A 21,592-nucleotide genomic window follows, 5' to 3' on the forward strand; every position below is an offset into this window, starting at 1 on the left:
GCTGAGTGCACCTCGAAAAATGGCAGCTGCGCATGGCGGCCTGGATGGTCACCCATTCAAGTGACGAGCACGCCCGACAGTGCTTAACCTGCTGTGATCTCACGGGAACCGTGCATCCACTGAGGCAAGGCCGTTGCTCTCCATTGTTTGGAGGAAATAAATATATTGAGGTGACAAGATCTACCTATAAATAGTGCCACGCGGAAGTAGTCGTACTTGGACGACAGTCGTAACGCACATGCCGCGAGAGTAGAACTATATAGGATGATGTAAAATTCGAAGGCGGTGGTGCTAAGGTGTGGTCGTGTGTTTCATGGAGGGGGCTTGCACCCCTTGTTGTTTTGCGTGGCGCTATCGCAGTACATCCCAACATTGCTGTTTTAAGCACCTACTTGTTCCCACTGTTGAAGAGCAATTCGGGGATGGCGATTGCATCTTTCAACACGATCGAGCACCCGTTCATAATGCACGGCCTGTGGGAGAGTGGTTACACGACAATAACATCCCTGTAATGGACTGGCCTCCACAGAGTCCTCACCTGAACCCTATAGAACACCTTTGTGTGTTTTGGAACGCCGAGTTCGTGCGTTCTGACCTGAATCCTATAGAACACCTGTGTATGTTTTGGAACGCCGACTTCGTGCCAGGCCTCACCGACCGACATTAATACTTCTGCTCAGTGCAGCACTCCGTGAAGAATGGGCTGCCATTTCCCAAGAAACCTTCCAGCACCTGATTAAACGTGTGCCTGCGAAAGTGGATGCTGCCATCAAGGCTAAGGGTGAGCCAACACCATATTGAATTTCAACATTACTGATAGAGGACGCCACGAACTTTTAAGTCATTTTCAGCCAGGTTTCCGGATACTTTTGATCACATGGTCTAGCTAGTTGTTCTTACATTAGTAGTAGCCAAGAGGAAATGTGTAAAAAGCAGTGTGCTGGGGAAAAGATTGCAATTCTGTAACTAACTTTCAGTCATTTGATCACTATGTTATACATCCAAATTTGTAGCCTATCTTTAGAAAATTGACAGGAAAGGATTGTTGGAGGAATAATGACTCGATTCAGATTGTTGCATACATTATTGCGAGAGACTACTGCAATCGTTGATACAGGTGCAAATTCCAATACAATTTTCAAAAAATGTTCCATTTTGGGATCTGAAAACTTACTCTTTCCGCTTTAAATACGAACGACATACAGAAAGTAATGCAGCACCTTTTTTTGTGAAAACAGGTTGGTTTTATCAGTATTACAGTACACCATATTATTGCCCACTCTTTTGGCTACAAAACGCTATTTTTCAACATTGTCTCCATTCAATGAGACGGACTGACCCCACCTTTTGGTAGGGCCTGTGTAGCCGCGTGGTCCCTTTCTATTCGTCGACGTCGGAGCAAGCGTCTTGCTGCCTCAATAACCTCCCCATCCATCATACACGTACTACGTCCTGCGGAAGTAGTACTACTTCTTGACCGAAACCGCTACTATTCGGTCGATTAGCTCCGCAACTCATTCACTGGGCCAAACAGGGGAGGTCCGAAGGTGCGAGATCCGGGCTGTACGGTGGATGAGGAAGAACAGTTCAATGAAGTTTTGTGAGACACTCTCGGATGCGCAGACTTGTGTGAGCCCTTCCGCTGCCATAGAAAAGGAGAAGTTTGTTTGTAGTTTTGAGGCGACGAACAAGCTGAAGTCGTTTCTTCAATTTCCCTATGGATAACACAGTACAGTTCAGAGTTGATAGTTGCATCACGAGCGCTGACAGTAAACAGAATAGCCCTTCAGAGTCCCAGAAGGCCGTCGCCGTGACTTTACTGGCTGAGTGTGCGGGTTTTCTCCGGAAGAGAAGTTGTGTGGTGCAATTACAGGGATTAAAAAAAAAATGGCTCCAAGCACTATGGGTGGGACTAAACCTTAACATCTTCACATCAGCAGTCCCCTAGACTTAGAACTACATAAACATAACTAACATAAGGACATCACACATATCCATGCCCGAGGCAGGATTCGAAGCTGCAACCGTCGCAGCAGGGCGGTTCCAGACTGAAGCGCCTAGAACCGCTCGGCCACAAAGGCCCCAGGGATTGCAGCTTTGTCTCCGGTTAGAAGTGATGATGTTCGACAAAAATTTGACACGATCAGCCCTGTAATACGCAAGCAATTCCGCGTAGATTGTAGATCCTTCGTTCCTCTTTACGGTCTTCTATTAAGCGGCGAGGAATCCAGCGGGCACACACTTTTGAGTACCCCAACTGCTGGACGAATGTGTCAGCACTACAAACCAACAGAGTCGTCCAGTTGTGCAGCGAGGTGTCTGATTGTGATCTGTCAATCACCTTGAATGAGAGTGTCCACACGTTCCAAGACTGCAGGAGTCACAGCTGTGTGCGGCCGGCCGACCCGCGGGAGATCGGACAGGTTCGTGCAACCTTATTGCGATGACGACAGGCCGTGCCTTTGTTCACTGCCAGGTCTGCACAGACATTCTGCAAGCATCTACGAATAGCTGTGACGCTCTTGTTTTCCGCCAAGAGAAACCCATGACAGCTATCGGCTTGGAACGCATCTCCGTTACAGACACCATTTTGAAGGCCACTTTAGCGCCACCACTTGCTGTAACTCCATAAAATTGTAGGGGCTGAAGCAAGAATATTCCACCATATCCCACAAAACATTCCTCATTTTTTTAATAGAAGATGGCCGAGAAAAAAGTGTTTCTTTACTTATTAAATGCAATTTAGTTGCACAGATGGAATTATGTATTATGTGAATACAAGCAAAGACATGAAATGTATTGGTTCTGTTCTTTCATTGAAATTAGAGTTTTTTGCGGTATATTTTTTGACTTCTGCGTAGATTCAAGTTATTTCTTGTTGTTTATTCTTGGCGTTAATTATAACTGACTGTTGCAGAGTGTGGCATGATTATGATGAGTCACTTCTGCAGTTGTTGTATGCTTATACTTTTAATCAATAGCATGAATTTGTTATTAGTTGATTCAAAATGTGCGCTAAAGCCATCAGAGCGTTCTCTTAATTCACATAATTAAATCACCGGAGAAGACCACAATGGCTGCTTTGGAATACTGTAGAGTGGTGTCGAACTGCTACGGGCGGTCACGTGGCCCACCAGCGCTGATGTAAGTCTTGGTAGTGATGTGGTGTGTATATGCCAGTCGGTGGCATGGGGTTAGCGCACTAAGGAAGGTCAACGGGGAGACTTTACAAATGGCAGAAGAACGATAATTGTGGTCGGACGTGCCTATGACTACGCCGTCAGTAATGTTGCCCGATTTGCTGGTGAATGTACACTGACTGTCCAACGTATCCATAAGCATGCGTAGCCATGTGACATGACATAAAAAGAGTAACAATAAAAAAATGATTCAGAGATGCATGCCACGTCTTTCCACAGTGACAATCGGTTTCAAACCCGACGGAAACTACTGCTGTCAGTGAATGTAGGTCCACCATTGCGAAACGAACTGCATACAATGGACGTCTGGAGTCGGATACATCACAAAAGGCCATTGTTCACATCGGCACATTAAGCTGCATATCGACAATTGGTCAAACAATACAGAAACTCGACAGTGCCAGACTGGAGCCATGTGCTTGTATTCTGGTCCGAGTCGTGATTTTGCTTCTTTTCAAGCGATGCAAGAGGAATGGTTTACCACTCGCCGCCATATAACAGGATGTAATAACAGTGGTCATAAAAAAGATTCCAAGCAAAGCGCAGTTTATGGATGTAAATTAGCTTAGAGTTGTTTCTTTGTTTTTGGAGTTGTTATGATGATGATGATGAGGTCCCGCTCTCCGAGGAGCGTAGGGAGCGATGCGGGAGACCCGCACCGCCGACTAGGCAAGGTCCTAGCGGAGGTGGTTTGCCATTGTCTTTCTCCGACCGTAATGAGGATGAATGATGATGATGAAAACGAGACGACAAGACCCAGTCATCTCGAGGCAGGGAAAATCCCTGACCCCGACGGGAATCGAACCCGGGACCCCGTGCGCGGGAAGCGAGAACGCTACCGCAACACCAGGAGCTGCGGACAGAAGTTGTTGTAGTGTTCTGAATTGTACGCTCTGATTCAGCTTACCATGAACGTCAACCAGGAAGTTAATTTAGCATTCCCGGAGACCAAGAATTGCCCTTAATTCTACCTCTTCATGACGAGCATGCTGCGGACACTCCAGCCTACCACGCTGACAATATTTATTCACAGAACAGCACGGACACGTTCCTGGCTTGACGAACACTCAGTCAACACATGGAGCCTCGACGAGTCTGCTAAGTCAACCGATATCAGCCGTCTGTGAAATGCCTACGACTTTTGGAACAGCGGTTCGAACGTAGCTGTCAGCACCCTCGAAATTTGTTAGATGCGCAGGATCTAATCATCAATGAGTAACGTCAGCTGAACATGGCATACGGGTACTGAAGGAACTTGTGGACGCCCTTCCTCAACGAAATGAACCCATTATCAAGGTTAGAGGCAATGGTACACTGTACTGACAACATGTTTCCTGGGTGTGATTATTCTTTATCCAATGTTCTTATCTTAAGAATAGTTGGTACTTGGGATACTGTAAAAAACATTACTTATTTCATTTAAATATCTGACAGTTTACCGAACTTTTTTACAATCTATGTGTATCTCATAATTACACAGTGGGTCTAGGACTCTTCTGTCCCTTGGACCTTCGTGAACCTTTTAAGTTATTTGATTCTACTGTGTTATTCAAGAGATGCCATCTTTGTTCGTGTTTCAGTGTTAGTGACTTTGCTCTCGCAGTGATTGCTATTAGGTACGATAACAAGGCTGACTTGGGAATTGTTAAAAGTAGGCCGAATGCTCGTCAGTGTGTGACAAGAATGGGAATCCGTATTGTCATATCTTTAAAGACTGAGGCACAAAATGACGTATTCCAGCAGGATAACGCAAGGCAGAAGAGTTCATGGATCCTGACGTAGACAGTGACGAAAATGGAAGATACTTCAGCGCAAACACCTTGACTGAACGCTGCCAAACTGATTCACCAGTACTTTATGCTTGGGGGGTATGTTGATTACAATTTCACTCTTTATCGATTTTGTTTTCAGTATTTTCAGTACAGAAGTAGCCAGGCATGCGGATGGCCAGTAGTGTGAGTACATGGTGGCTGTCTGGCGTGTCTAACGGCCCTGAACTCTTCCGGAGGAGAAGGAGTACGTGCGCGTTCAGCTTTCCCCCACCCATCAAACATTGAGAAAGGTCAGTTCACTGGCAAGAGGGACGTGGGAGCATCATTCTTGCTGTAATGCAGTTGACCGACTCTGGCGAATAGACGGATGAAGAAAGCTAAATTTGGGCAGAGATTACAGGCAGAGTATCACCACGCACAAGTGGGAACAGATTAATGGATGCTGGGTTGAAATCTCGAGTTGGTAAGCGCCGTTTGTCGCTTGCACCACACTATAGACCAGGGCCGCACAAGGTGCATGTACCGGTGCATCGCACAGTGCAGAGTGCAGAAGACAGCTGCGCTATGTTGAAGACGGTGCAGACCCCCCACTCCTCGACTTTGCGCAACAGCGCTGCCTCTCACTTCCTTAGCTTGTGTCGCTCGCGCCGCCTGTCTCGACCTGTTTCAAAGCTTTTACCCTGTTGTCTTCGTCATTGCCAAATACTAATGTACACTAGGTGGATAGCTTAGTTTGGCGTACCGGTACAAAAGAGATTTATATAATAACTGTAATGGTAACAATTTTAAATTTGGTTTCAACACAAATGTATCTTCCTATGTGCTGTTTATTTAATTTGCAATTATACTACTGAATCTTATGATCTGGAACAAGAGATTGGCTGACAGCAATTCTGAGAGAATTTTTTAAATTACAATTAGAAATACTCGCACGCACTCTCGTTTTTGTACAAGACAAAACAGAAGAAAAACCTTTCAAATACACAAGTGGAACCAAACATAGAAATAATCTTCGCTGCTTCTCTGTGTAACTTGGGAAATTCTTCCTTCGGCAAATTCTGGTAGAATTGGAGCAAACCTTTTGTACTGTAAAACACACCCTTTCGGTGAACATCGCTTTGCAAATCAATTAGTTCGAAATGTAAATTTGAAGGCGCCCTTTCAATATCCATCGAAAATGGTTTCACAAAAACATCGAGAATTGGCTGCAGGTAGGTAATTTCCTTAAACAATAACAAAGCCAATGTTAATAAATGAAAGTAATGTAAGCCGTTGTTTCGAAGTAATAAAATGCGATACATTTTAATAAACATGTAATGTGTACTATTGGTTTTAATGTAATGCTACACTTGCGTATGTAACGCAATCTCCTTTATTTATCTGTATGTCATATACCGGCACATACCTGGAATCGGTCGTGAAACGCATTTTCAAGGGATTGTAGCACCTCGACGTATTTTTCAAAGCGCACTCCTTCCTGCACAGATGCTGTCAAACAAAAACATAGTACCGTTTTCATAAAAGCGGTTATAAAAATCAGGCTGTTTTAATAAAGGTACAATTTATATCTCTCTTACGTAGTTCAGGAAAGTGTTGCGTATTTTTCTCTGAAAGGTTGTTTGTGAGGAGCTTCCGTTTATACTGGAAAGCGTTTATTTTGCTGATCATATAGTTGATGAGATTGTTTTCTTTTTGGAGTTTCAGACTTAAATCATTTAGGAGAGCCATAAAGTCTGCTAAAAATCCTAAATCAGTTACCCATTCAGGGTCATGAAAAAGTGGCTCCGGGCGTCCTTTGCTCTCCAAAAATTGAGCCACAGTGTGGCGTAGTCGAAAAATTCGGGAATCACTTTCCCTTTGCTCAGACAGCGCACCTCAGCGTGGTAGGGAATATCTGGATACTCCTCTTCAAAGGAAATCAAAAATTCTTTGAATTGGCGATGAGTGAGTCCATGAGAACGAATGAAGTTCGCGGTATGCACCACTGCCTTCATCACATCTTGAAGACCGATAACTTTCGCACAAAGAGCCTCTAGGTGTGCAAAACAATGAACGGAAGGTAAATTCGGCATGTTTCGTTTTTTCCACAGTAGGCCAATAAACCCTTTTGCTTTACCGCATATTGCTGGTGCCCCGTCTGTGGTTACGGAAAACAGCTTTTCCCAAGGGAGTCCTATTCCTTCAGCTGCCATTTCAACAGCTGCTAAAATATCCGCCTCTGTAACAGTGTCCTTCAACGAAATCATACCCAGGAGCTCTTCCGTTACATGTAGGTCGTCGTCCACGCCACGCAAAAATATTTCTAACTGATCCTTGTCGTTAATATCCGTGGACTCATCAAGTGCGATGGAGTACACTAGGAAGTTTTCAATTTTGACTGCCAATTGTTCATGCAAATTCTCAGCAATGTCGTCGATTCTCCGATGTATTGTCGTTCTGGAAAGTGGTATTCTGCTGTACGCGGAAGCTAATGTGGGATTCATTGTCTCTACTACGTCCAACATAATGTTTTTTATTAATGGCCCGTCCATAAATGGCCTCCCAGCTCTTGCTAAACGTAGAGCAACTTTGTAACTAGCTCTGAGAGTCCTTTCGCAACACCCAGCATCTTCTTCTCCCTAAAGTAGAGAAAAAAAGATATGTTGGAAATAATTTATGCGAAAACGAAAACTAATGAATCCAAACAAATGTTATACCGTTTCGCATGACCTTTAACCAAAATATACATGCTAAAGTACTTGCAACAAACTTCGTTTGTAGATACAGAATTTTCTTCTGCAAGAGTTTACAACTTCCGTCCCCTCTTATATCACTATACTTTTCTGAATGCAATTTGCTGTAGTGCCTTTCAATAGATGATTTTCTGACACACGTAATTAGTGTACCGCAGATTAGACATTTGGCTTTATCGTCACAACGCACAAAATAGTAGGAGAGTTCCCATTCCGGTTTAAATTGACTTTCGGCAATTTTCCCTTTTTTTGGAGCAGATGTTCCATTATTCCGGTAACTGTCTTGCGCTTACGTATTCCAATGTTGAAAAAAAAAAAAATGGTTCAAATGTCTCTGAGCACTATGGGACTGAACTGCTGTAGTCATCAGTCCCCTAGAACTTAGAACTACTTAAACCTAACTAACCTAAGGACATCACACACATCCTTGCCCGAGGCAGGATTCGAAGCTGCGACCGTAGCAGTCGCAAGGTTCCGGACTGGGCGCCTAGAACCGCGAGAACACCGCGGGCGGCTCCAGTGTTGACTAAGCAGTCTGGTAGCGCATTCGGCAGGGCACAGCGCCGGCCTCACCCAGCATCCTAAGTTGAGGCGAAGTATGCCGAGTTGAACCGATGCACTGTGCAGGCACTCGCTGCACCTCGCTTTGCACGCGTGCGGTTTTCCGTGTTTGTGCGGCCCTGTTATAAACAGGGACTTCCTTAGAGTGCAACCAGAATCAGCTGGGACATCCTGACATTCTGTGGCTTTTAGCGATGAGTGTTAGGTTTGTGGCTATCAGATCGATGACAATGTGCCCGTTGATGACCTTCTCTAAAGGCACAGGATACAGCGGTTCTCGAGGCCCATACCTTTCCAACTCCTGGAATAATTGGTGGGCTATTGGATGTGATAACAAGGCTGACTTGGGAATTGTTAAAAGTGGGATGAATGATCGTCAGTGTTTTACAAGAATGGGAATCCCTATTGTCATATCTTTACAGACTGAGGCACAAAATGGCGTATTCCAGCAGGATAACGCAAGACCCATCATTGGTTTGTCCTGTTTCCTGATTTATTACCCTTAGGACACGTATGGGACGTGATGGAAAGTCGTATACTTTCGTATCACGAACAGACTCAGAATATATTTCGTGCATTGCAAGAAATTGCTCAGTGTAATGTTCACAGATTGTCTGCGTCCATTTCACAATGACCACAAATGTGTATTCCTGCCCTTGTGGATCACTCCTCATATTGATGTTGACGGACATGAGTTCATAATGGAATGAAGGATTAATCATATAAAATGCGTATGTGATGAACATCTTCCATTTCCGTCAAGTACTTTGTACATGTGGTGCTCCTTACATATGACGATAATAGCTTGCCCTGTCAAGTGGTATAATGGGTTACGTTAACAAGATGATGATAGTAATCGTTGAACAAATTTTGTAATTTTTGGGTGGCCATGTCCTCCTTTGTCAAGTACTGAATAGAAAATACTCATCTCTACTGGGTAAAGACGGTTGCTTATGTTTTTATATGCCGAAATAGATTTGGTACGAATAAAGGTATCATATCCGTGGGGGTATATTACATGTATGCAACTAATTGCAGGCAGTTTGTTTTCTGCCATACGCGTTTCGCTTCTTTTATTTGTGAATCATCTTCAGTGGCGATTTCCAGAGCTGTTAGCCCATCTGCGTGGTCCTGGAGATGAGTTCATTAGTCTCCATGTTCCAGGTGGCCGATTTATGGCGGTCCTTCAACCACATCTGCTTAAACAAAATGTAAAGGGCAAGCGATGTATCCGATGCGTTTAATCAGATGTGGCTGAAAGACCGCCAAAAATCGGCCAACTGGAACACGGAGACTAATGAACAAATCTCCAGGACCACACACATGGGCTAACAGCGCTAGAAATAGCCACGGAAGGTGATTCACAAATAAAAGAAGAGAAACGCGTGTGGCTGTAAACAAACTGCCTTCAGTTAGTCCCATAGACAGAATATACCTCCACGACGTTTGAAGCAAGGCGGAAAACCGAAAAAAATGACAAAAATTTCATATTTGTGGTGATAACCACTCTATTTGTTAACAGTGCGTGGAATAATCTGAAGCCATAAAAAGTAGTCGTAAGTGTCATTTTAACGTCAGGTCTCAGATTTATGTTCGATTACATACGCAGAAGGCTTCTAAATAAAAACATTCTCTTTTTAAGGATTTATCGTTAACACAATACTTTTTCCCTAGGTCTCATGATCCTATTCGGGTTAGCAACGCTAGAGAAAGCCATCTGTTCACACAGAGATGACGAATGTACCCAAAGAATATTCGTCGTTTGTTCCTAACAAGATTTATTGCAGGCATTTCGTTGTTGCTCTTAATTCGTTGGGTTTGCTTAAAGTAATTTGTCTTCATCCCTAGACCGAGCAACGTGGCGCATTCGGAAAAACGCTATTCAAATCACCGCTCAGTCTTCCAGATTTGGGCTTCTTAAGTCTCTTAAGGTTTAAGCCGCCATGGTTCCTTTGAAAAAGCTAAGGATAATTTCTTTCTTCATCCTTGTCATTTTCAAGCTGGTGCTCCGTCTCTAATGACTTCATCGTCGGCAGAAGGTTAAGCGCAAACCACCCTTCTTCTTTTACACAGAAATTCATGTCTAAAGTCTATCTTTTTCATCTACACCCATAGAGGAGAAATATCTATGTAGTGAATATATAGATCCGTAAAGAACATTTTTTGCCGCTAACATACGTACATTGCCTACGAAGTCAGATGACTACGGCACGGTGTAAGTTCTGCTCGCCAGCGCTCTGCGGATTTTTAATGTCGTTACATCGTTGGTACAGAAAGATTCCGCTCTAAAATACCGTTCATTTTGTACATGCGTTTCATAGGTCTGCTAATAATTTATTTTTGATATCTGGAATGATATTGACTTACATTTTTCAACAGACAAATATGTCATAGTCTAGATGTCGTAAACTGTAGGAAAAGAAGGGATAGCTTGAGTCTCCGTTTAAATACATTGGTCTGAGGGGCACAGAGAAGTGGCTTATGGCTACTGTGAAGTGGTAGTGTACCGAAGCATATCAAATGTAGGGCTATAGACTTCAAGAAATTGGTTATTTAGCATACATTGAAATAAGTTTTGGAACAAAATTATTCTGATTTTACTTTCTGATTCTATATGCTTAATCTTTGTTCATCCTCAGGGAAGCTAAAATATTAATTGCGAATACTCATTCTTTGTGTCAAACATATATTATTACAGTTTTCTTATGGAGACTATTTTAAAATAAGAACAATGGTTTGGAAATCGAATAATCCAGAAGTAATGACAGTCGTATATAAATCTTATCTTCCCGGAATTTATAGCCATTCAGCGGATTGACTGGCAGCACTCTCCTACACTACTGATTTTATTTGGCATCCGTCTCATAAATATAAGGCCCCACAGTCACATTCGTTAGTTCTACAACATGAACTCTGTTACTCTTTGTCTCTGTATTTTTTTAGTACAGTAAGCGCCCCTTAGTAGTATAATAACTGTAATTAGGCCTTTGAATTTCTTAGCTACGAAGAAAACTTTTTCTCCTTTAACGTATTTCGATTTGAATTTCACAATGACCACAAATGTGTATTCCTGCCCTTGTGGGTCACTCCTCATATTGATGTTGACTTCACCGTTGACGTTGACGTTGGTAATAAATAAATGTGTAAAAACATGCCTCGCAGCATTAGTGTTATGAGCCTAGCAAAAAATGTAATCAAACAGTGTTATACTGAACTGGCGTAACAGTTCCGGTTTGTTGTTGGCGACTTGCGCAGTTATTATGGTATGCGCACTCCATAGATATTCCAACAACGTGTAGTATTGATATAAGTAATTATCGCTGAAATAAGGAATCTCTGCAAGTCAATACTAGTACTGTGTTGTTTGTTTCTAGTGGTTCTTGATGATTCCTTGACTAAGTCGTTAGAATGCCTTTTATATCTGTAATTTCCGTGTAGCTTCCATTTTCCTTCTCTGCTTAAAACCATAGTTATCGAAATTCAGTTCACGCTTTCCCGTATCCGCAAACGAATGGACATTCTGTTTCGAAGCTTCAACGTGTGTCCTTTTTTCCGTTGTCCTCGTTTTGTCTTTTCCTATTTCATCAGCTGGTAAGTAGTCGTTCCCCTTGTTTCTAATACTTTTTTCTTTACGTTAACTTCATGAAAAGATCTAGCTCTTATTGAACCGTTTGCTTCTGTTTAGTAGTAGGCCTGTCTTAAATTTTGCTGCTCTGGTACTTTGTCTTCAACAATGTAAACCCTAGTGTTTGGTGTACCAGTAACATTTACTAAAAGAGTATTTTTATTTCGGAAGCTGTAACAAACTTAGGAATTTTTGGAAAACATACGTTATATTTTACCGCATTGTTTGCTTATCTCCGAAACAGAGTTCTTTATCCGTTGCCCAGTTAATTCATCTTCAAGGAAAGGTTAAGATATCAGGGTTATAGAGGGTTATTTACGGAATGTGGAATAAATTACTTCACGTGTGCTTTCTTACGTTTACATACATAAATATTCCCGACGTTCGATGTGGTGAGATGTTCCTAATGTGTCGTGAAATATTTTTTAGTCCGTAAACTTCGGGGCGCAACAAGTATGCGTATAATCAGCTTCAAAACATTGGCCGAAATTTAAATACAAGACTACTAAAAGTCGTTAACTTTCTCCATTAGAAAAACATGTCTCACTTATTTTTGCACGCAAATTGTTTCAGAGGTGCGTGAAAAGTTCTAACTTACTACATCATAAATCTCAGAGAACTCTATGTCTGAACCATCTCGAAGTTTACCCTTTGATTTGTTTGGTTCAAGCAATAGCCTTCCTGCCTATTTCCACGGAATTGTTGCAAATACGTCTCGACACTGAATGTGAGATGTACTTTGAAATGTATTGTGAAATGTATTGTGTAGCGATGCATGATTAACCAGGCTCACAGTACATTTACTCACTAATGGAAGTTGTTCTCAAGAACATGAACCAGTTTAAAGACAACAGTGACATTCATGATTATCATACCAGATAAAAGAAAGACTTACACTATTATTTACTCAGCCTGTCTTGGGCACAGAAAGGGGTAAAATATGCTGCTATAAAATTTTTCGACTAATTACTAGATGAAATAAATGTCTGACAGACAGCAGTAATAGCTTCAAAATAAATTGAAATCATATCTCCCTGACAACTCCTTCTATACCACAGATGAATAGGAATAAATAAATCTATAAATATAGTATACGCAATTTGTGACATTCAAGGGAATTGGGTAAATAATAGAAATATTAATCTTTAACTCTGTATTGTAATATATATAAAAAAATCTTGTTCCATATGTACATTTCTTGTGCACTTGACACGTTCCACATCATAACGGTTACCGTACCGTGCGATTGATCAATGGAACACGCAACCAACTAAGTATTATAACTTACCAGTAGTGAAAATATTGCAATGAATGACTGTGCGAGCTTAAAAAATGTACAAAAGTTTCATGTGATAATGATATGTTGACAGCAACAGTCTATCGAAACGAAGTATAAGGAGCAGCTGACAGTTATTAATGCTGCTGTCATAGCATAAGAAGTGTGTAGTAGCAGAAAAAATTCAAACCACCCGCATTTCATATGTATCAATGGAACACGCAACCAACTAAGTATTATAACTTACCAGTAGTGAAAATATTGCAATGAATGACTGTGCGAGCTTAAAAAATGTACAAAAGTTTCATGTGATAATGATATGTTGACAGCAACAGTCTATCGAAACGAAGTATAAGGCGCAGCTGACAGTTGTTAATGCTGCTGTCATAGCATAAGAAGTGTGGAGCAGCAGAAAAAATCCAAACCACCCGCATTTCATATGTACCACCATGTGTGTTTGTATTATAAAGGAAAAAGCAACAGAATGCAGAGGCGCAAATAAGACAGTATGATAAAAAAGAAAGACATCAAATCCAGAATCGACCTGATAATTAGATTAAGTAAAGGGCACTACGGAAAACCTAAATCTGGATGGTCGGGCGCATCATATTTCTCCCGTCAACTAACAAGCAATCGAAGTTCTTCTTCAGACATCAATTACTGATCCAGGAGAGTATCTTGCTATACCTTTTTCTTCCTACGTATGGAAGGGGCAGACAAACGAAAGCAAAACAGATGAAAAAAGTAAATAAACTGTTTATTTTTTCAAAAGTAAACATCGTATTTGATAATACAATTACCCCACTCTGAGAAGAATGTCAATGCTTTCATGGAAAAATGTTTGGGTTTGCCTACGGAACCACTATTGCGGGCACCTCTTCGTCCGAAGCCAATCGACTGCCACGAATGTCTTTTTCCTGGGCTCCAGAAACATGGAAATCACATGTGGAGAAATCGAGATCATTTGGAGGATGTATAAGGTCTTCCTAGCCGAAATTCTGCAGCCTAGTCGAAACAACCATGGAATCATGTAGACGGGCTTTACATTGCAACACAATATTTCTGTCGGTCAGCATTCCTGGGCGTTTGGACTTGATAGCTCGTTTCAATTTTGCAAAGTACCCAAGCACCGTTGTGCACCAACTGTGGCACCTTGTTCCAAAAAAGTCAGTGAGCAGGGGGTTGACGGTCGGCGCCATTGTGTTACAGGATAATGTCCGCCATCATGTGCCCGCATGTTGCCACGGTTGTTTCGAATACACTCCAGGCATTTCACTGGGAAGCACTTGCACATCGTCCATACAGTCTCGATTTCTCCCCATGGGATTTCCCATATTTTTTGGAGCCGTGAATAAAGAAATTCGTAGTTGTCCATTTGCTTCTGACGAAGATGTGCACGCTTGGGTGCAACCATGATTCCGTAGGCGAGAGAAAGCATTTTTCCATGAAGGCATTGTCTCACATGTGTTAAATGTATTAACAGTTATGGTGATTACTTTCGAAACGATAGTGAATTTACTTACTTTTCCATCTGTCTCGTATCCATTTGATTGCCCCTTACACTTAAACCGTATCTCTGGACCGAGCTTGTTACTCTTTTGGATCTGCAGAATCATTTTTGTGTTTGGGATGTTGGGTTAGTCCACGTGCACCAGCAGACCCTTTCAGATTCTTTATTAGTGTGAAGTATCATGTATTTTACTATCTTTAATATGTGTAAAGGCCGACGAACTGATTTCTTAGGATGTTCCTGTCCTTCGAAGTCTTCGGATTAAGGGGGAGTTAATACAAAAGAATGTTTTGCTGATGGCATTTCAGAGAACATTCTCCGTTTCATTTACACAGCGACAGCTATAGGGCAGCAACGTCAGTGAGACCTGTAACACAAAAAAAAAAAAAACTTGCTTTGTTTTCTGGCAGTATAGAACAAAACAACATTGTTTTATCTTACTAACAAAGCTATGAATAGGGTTTAAATTGCATGAATTTGAAATAATTGAAAAGCTACTAGGATATTCTGCATATTTCTTTCTTTGCTTAAGATTACAAATCATTATTGGTCTTGACGCTAATCTAAGGTTTTTTTGTTCACTGTTACAAATTGTAACAGCCATGGGCGTACCCAGCGAGGGGCAGGGAGGGGGGGGGGGTCTGCCCCCCCAGAAGATATTCGCAGTTTTTCACTAGTTTACTGTTTTATTTAATAAGAAATGCTTCATGTTTTCTCGGATTTTACAAGTGAATTCTTGTATTTAAAATGTTTATTAAAAGCAGTTTTTCACTGGTTTACTGTTTTATTTAATAAGAAGTGCTCTAATTTGTCTCGAGTCCTTGTTTCCTGAGACTAGTATGACCTCCCCCCCCCCTCCCCCCCTCACCAAGTTCAGAGGGTACGCCCTTGGTAACAGCCATAACTCACATGTAATAAATGTCGTTCTTGTTTGTATTATAATTTTACCATATGGACTGTTCACAGTTCTGTAGCAGATACCTACACTTATTTTTGGTAACGTAGGGTTTACCTGAGAACATAAACATATGTTCTGCATAGACAGACAGTTTCGTTGATCCTGATTTCATTCCCCAATATGTTATTTGTACGCGTGCCATTAGATACTGAATACCTCAGTTTCTGTGTATTATGCTGGCTCTCATTTTCCGTCACAAAATAATTTTTTTCAGTTGGTTTATGCTTGGTTTTTTCTCGGAAAACTACATGATATTAATGATAAAAACCGAGTAATAATGAGTCGTTAGCTTCTAATACTTCTGGCCACCTATTTTTAACGTAAAATACTCTGAGAAGCCCCTACATCTAAAACGGCACATTTCGTAAACGATAGGAATGCTGTATTCCACTCTTCTATTTGTCGATTCATGTCATTCGTTAAGCATTTCATTTGGTTTATTTGTTTACTCGCTTGCTTAGTGTGGGTTGGATTACGACCTTCAGAACTACTTTCAAAAATGTTTAGTCACTGTTAAATGGCATACATTGCTCTATCGTATTTTAATTCACTAAACAAATAATGTTTTGATCTGTATTTGTTGTAATCGTTTCGATAATTTATGTGAATATATTATAATATATTATATATATAAATTATTATATATTATTAATAAGTGGAGTTCTATGTGATATAACACACCAGAAAAATGAGCCTCGTACAATACATAAATCCACTTGATGATGGAGATTTCGATGAAACCCGTGGTCGAAGTAAATAAATTGTGAATGGTGACAGCTATCTTCTTGTTTCGTTTGATAACAACTCAGGTTAACAAATTCTTTAATTATTTCAAAATGAAATGAAGGGGAATGAAGTTATTAAGTTATGGTTAATTTAAATTGTAGAATAAATAATTTGCTAAAGGCTGATGTAAGATTTAGTATTGGAACGTAATTCAAATTTGTTGCTCTCCTTACTTCTCGGATCATCCAATGGGATGTCAACGTTGTAGGGTCACAGTTCTGCATGTACCTGTTTATGGTCGCGTGCGCCGCAGTATTCGTGTCGTTTCGTGCTGCTTGCACGTTTGCACTCTCTTGTTTCTCGTGTCTCATACGACGCCATTTTCACCTTGCGTGGAGATAAACTGATAAAACATGTGTGCGGTAAACAGCTTCACGTATGTTTCTGGCTTTTGAACACTTGCAAGTTTCTAGCAGTGTCGTGTGTATTCCTTCAATTGGTTGTTACGGCGTCTCTTGGCGTCTCGGCTTCCCCAGCGTCTTAAATGAAGCTGATTTTGCACAAAATTTCAAAAAAGGATCTGTCCCAGATGCTAGACGTTTGTCACACCATGTACGGGCTCTCTATTTGCTTTTACGTGTATTTAAATCAGTACGTCTGTGTTTGCGATAGTGAAACCACATACAATGCTACTACACGACAGGTTGGTTACATGTAACGAACCGATACACCTCACTTACAAATTCTTTAAAAATTTTAACAGCCTTTGTTGTCAGAAAACTGTTTGAATTATAGTATCATTGCGAATGGATTCAGAGTGCTACCTCCACTACTCAGAGGTATTTTACTTCCCAGTTCAGCAGAAAATAACTCTGGGGACGACATGCCATGGATAATAACTAGCGAGTTAGGAAGAAGGAAATTCGTTGTACAACTTGTTTTATCTTATTCCGTTGTATTTATCATCATATTTGTCGATGTTACATGGAGCAGGATCTGCAGAAAGTTGTATTACGCTCAAAAGAAGAAAAAATTTGGAAGGGGGCAGATCAATTTGTGGGTTTAAATGATCTCAGTGAGAGAGCTCAATATTAAACGCTGCACGTTAGTGCTCCGTTAGCTTGTAATGCTAATTTTATAGTAGACAAGCGTAATATATTCGCAAAAAGGAAGTGGGCAAATCATAATGCACAGATTTTTTATAGCTGCTGTTTTCACACCTTAAATAAGCTCTATGATTTAATCAGTTCTTAATGCCCTTTCATTGTACACCACCAAGCTACAACGAGTTCTAATTTTTGTCCGCGTATCTCTTACTGTGGAAGGTCTACTATTCAAAGAATGGGTATAAAGAGTTAATTAACCATACAGTTAATGTAAAGTGGAAAAGTAGGAACTTTTTAACCGCGCTACGTTAGTATCTCTTAGCTTCCCACGAAGAGTGAACATACTGAACCTTTATGAATTTAAATCAAAGTTTTCAATCCTTTAATCTCTCATTTTAGTCAAAGCAAACAGGATCGAGAATCAATATTAAATAAAACAAAAATGTGAAATATATAGCACTTACGCATAAGTAAATATACAGAAAATAGGAAGCTTCTTCCCTAAAACAGTCATCATAGCTTTTTGTACAAAAGCTTCCATCGGAATGAAACTACCACATAAAATCTAAGATGTTCAAGAAAATTCATTAGATCTGGAGAGCATACAGCAAAATTTTCAGTATGTTCCTAGTAGGACAGACTAGGCTCAACGTCCGACTCACTTTGAGGGCCACTTAGGCACCAATAATAAAGTTGCATTGAGTGTACACCAAACTTGTGGACCATAGAACCCCAAAGAGACGTTTCCTGGACGTATTGTGGTGGTGGTGGTGGTTAGTGTTTAACGTCCCGTCAACAACGAGGTCATTAGAGACGGTTCTGAACGTATTGAACTGGCTTGAAGTATTTGCCCACCAGACAACCTGAATTGCACGCCGATCCGATTATGCTGGGACCATACCCAGCAGTAGGGGTTAAGCTGTGACCTTTACACGAACCTGAGCCTCTGCCTCTCTCTCTCTCTCTCTCTCTCTCTCTCTCTCTCTCTCTCTCTCTCTCTCGTCGCAAACCGATATAAACAGGCACATCCAACACGCAGGACTGAAATGTGATTTGTAAGATTCTCCGTTATTTAATTTTGATTTTGTATACCATTCATAATTTAATCTTAGTACCTGTTTAGTCTTGATAGTCTTAAACACAGCGACTGTAATCCTGACGTAGGCTTACAAAATGCAGGTGGTGACACGACCAAAATTCATCGTATTGTGTATGACTCCATCTTCTGTAAATTCTCCACTGTTATTCTTTGATCCAGCATCCGCAGCTGTTAACTAACTGGTATCAACAGGAATAAAGCATCACCCGCGGTGTTAGTATCTTCACCAGCAAGAGCAACTCTGGAATGAAACAGAACATCACAATCAGCAAATCATAGGATCAAAGATTATGATATAAACTTATCTATCAATTCGCATATCATAACCATCGAACGAATATCTTCTATTACTTCCTTAATCTTGTAATATCATCGCAATAAATTGTATATCTATGGCTAAACAACAGAAATAACTGCTGCCGGCCCGCCCCAAAAGACGAATGAAATACCAGTAGTGGACAATCCACTCAGCACTAGTTACTCCGCAACTACCATGGTCTTTGGGTACATTGTTGCACTCGACCAGATTTGTGTATTACTATACAGCGGCCGGCGGTAAACGACATTTCAGCTCTCATACCTATTACGCGTCTCTAATACAAGACGTCGATTTCATGGACTAAGATAATCTCCTATATTATTTGGCCTCTGCTTAAAGATAACCGAAACGTTTTCGAACTAATGGTTGCGCAGTTCTTAAAAGGTCTTTCTGTCAGCAGCTTCTAAATTTATTTCGCGTTACATTCCCGTGTGTGAGATCATCAACTTCCTTGTGCATGGGTACACAGCCATAGTAAGTGTTCTGAATACACACGAGCCCATTGTGAGGATGTTGTGATACTGAATCCATGTGTATATGAATTGGTAAATGATGTATAATCAAGTGGAATGTACGAGGGTTGGAACTTTAATAGTGGCAACTATTTATTTACAGCTAATACAAAACATATATGTGTTTCGAAGTTTTACTGACCTTCAAAGTAGTCACCGGCATTGTGTATAATCCGTCGCCAGGGATGTGGAAGTCGTAGGATACTCTTAGCAGTGATAGTTGTGTTGACAGTTCAAGCGGCGCGGCATATTGTCCGACGAATTTGTAGCAGTTCTGAAGCGAATGACGTGAAGTGTTTCCTTCAGTTTAGAAATCGAGTTGAACTCACGAGGGCTTATGTCAGAGGAGTGCAATAGGTGGTATAACACTTAGTATCCCCATCAGTCAACAAATCAGTAACAGCTTGCACTGTACGTCCTTGAGCATTGTCTTGCAAAATGATGGTCAGGTCGTGCAGAAAGTGTCATCACTTCTGTCTCTAAGCTGGTCGTAGGTTATGGTCTAAAAATAAACAGCATAGAGACAGAAGTGATGACACTTTCTGCAGGACCTGTCCATCATTTAGCAGGACAATGCTCAAGGACGTACAGTGCAAGCTGTTACTGATTTGTTCGACTGATGAGGATACTAAGTGCTACACCACCTACTGCACTCCCCTGACTTAAGTCCTCGTGAGTTCAACTTATTTTCTTAACTGAAGGAAGCACTTCACGGCCTTCGTCGGGCAATAGACCGCGTCGCTCGACCTGTCAACACAACTGGCACGACTTCCACATCGCTGGCAACGGGTTATACACAATCCTGGTGACTTATCTGAAGGTCAGTAAAACTTTAAAACACGTATCTACTTTGCACGAGCAGTAAATAAATAGCTGCCACTATTAAAGTTCCAACCTTCGTATCTATTGGTGTCTTCCTCATTAACTCGTACTCGCACCCACGTTGTATCAACCTATGTAGCTAGTGATGAGTGGTTGTTCTCTACTTTTGTTTCCACTGGCATGCTGTTGGCGTAGTCACGAAACGTAGATGAATCTTTGATTTTTGAAGCACTGCTTGATTGTATAAAGCTGCTAATTGCCTGCAAGTGAAATAAAAATTAATTTAGACATTTTAAACAGCCGAAGGTGGCAATCGTTTAAACCTTCAAAAACCCTTCTGTGAAGGTTAATTTACGGAGCAACGGCTGTTACGTGTTGAGAAAGGGGTGCGATCGAACGAGTTTGTGAATCTGTAGCGCGAGGGGATGGTCAGAGCTACACTCCTGGAAATGGAAAAAAGAACACATTGACACCGGTGTGTCAGACCCACCATACTTGCTCCGGACACTGCGAGAGGGCTGTACAAGCAATGATCACACGCACGGCACAGCGGACACACCAGGAACCGCGGTGTTGACAGTCGAATGGCGCTAGCTGCGCAACATTTGTGCACCGCCACCGTCAGTGTCAGCCAGTTTGCCGTGGCATACGGAGCTCCATCGCAGTCTTTAACACTGGTAGCATGCTGCGACAGCGTGGACGTGAACCGTATGTGCAGTTGACGGACTTTGAGCGAGGGCGAATAGTGGGCATGCGGGAGGCCGGGTGGACGTACCGCCGAATTGCTCAACACGTGGGGCGTGAGGTCTCCACAGTGCATCGATGTTGTCGCCAGTGGTCGGCGGAAGGTGCACGTGCCCGTCGACCTGGGACCGGACCGCAGCGACGCACGGATGCACGCCGAGACCGTAGGATCCTACGCAGTGCCGTAGGGGACCGCACCGCCACTTCCCAGCAAATTAGGGACACTGTTGCTCCTGGGGTATCGGCGAGAACCATTCGCAACCGTCTCCATGAAGCTGGGCTACGGTCCCGCACACCGTTAGGCCGTCTTCCGCTCACGCCCCAACATCGTGCAGCCCGCCTCCAGTGGTGTCGCGACAGTCGTGAATGGAGGGACGAATGGAGACGTGTCGTCTTCAGCGATGAGAGTCGCTTCTGCCTTGGTGCCAATGATGGTCGTATGCGTGTTTGGCGCCGTGCAGGTGAGCGCCACAATCAGGACTGCATACGACCGAGGCACACAGGGCCAACACCCGGCATCATAGTGTGGGGAGCGATCTCCTACACTGGCCGTACACCTCTGGTGATCGTCGAGGGGACACTGAATAGTGCACGGTACATCCAAACCGTCATCGAACCCATCGTTCTACC

The 21,592-nt window shown here is 42.0% G+C and overlaps 1 long non-coding RNA gene across 1 annotated transcript in view; it reads right to left on the reverse strand.

The window, feature by feature from the left end:
• Positions 1 to 13,028: 13,028 nt before the first annotated feature.
• Positions 13,029 to 21,592, reverse strand: part of LOC126302837 (uncharacterized) — a 414,457-nt gene continuing 405,893 nt past the window's right edge. The window contains exons 3-4 of the long non-coding RNA XR_007553152.1: positions 18,582 to 18,806; positions 13,029 to 15,043 (exon numbers count right to left, since the gene is read on the reverse strand). This is a non-coding gene — a long non-coding RNA (uncharacterized LOC126302837). The remainder of the gene's footprint in view (positions 15,044 to 18,581; positions 18,807 to 21,592) is intronic.

The sequence above is a fragment of the Schistocerca gregaria genome, chromosome 1 (assembly GCF_023897955.1).
Source record: "Schistocerca gregaria isolate iqSchGreg1 chromosome 1, iqSchGreg1.2, whole genome shotgun sequence".
Taxonomy (NCBI): domain Eukaryota; kingdom Metazoa; phylum Arthropoda; class Insecta; order Orthoptera; family Acrididae; genus Schistocerca; species Schistocerca gregaria.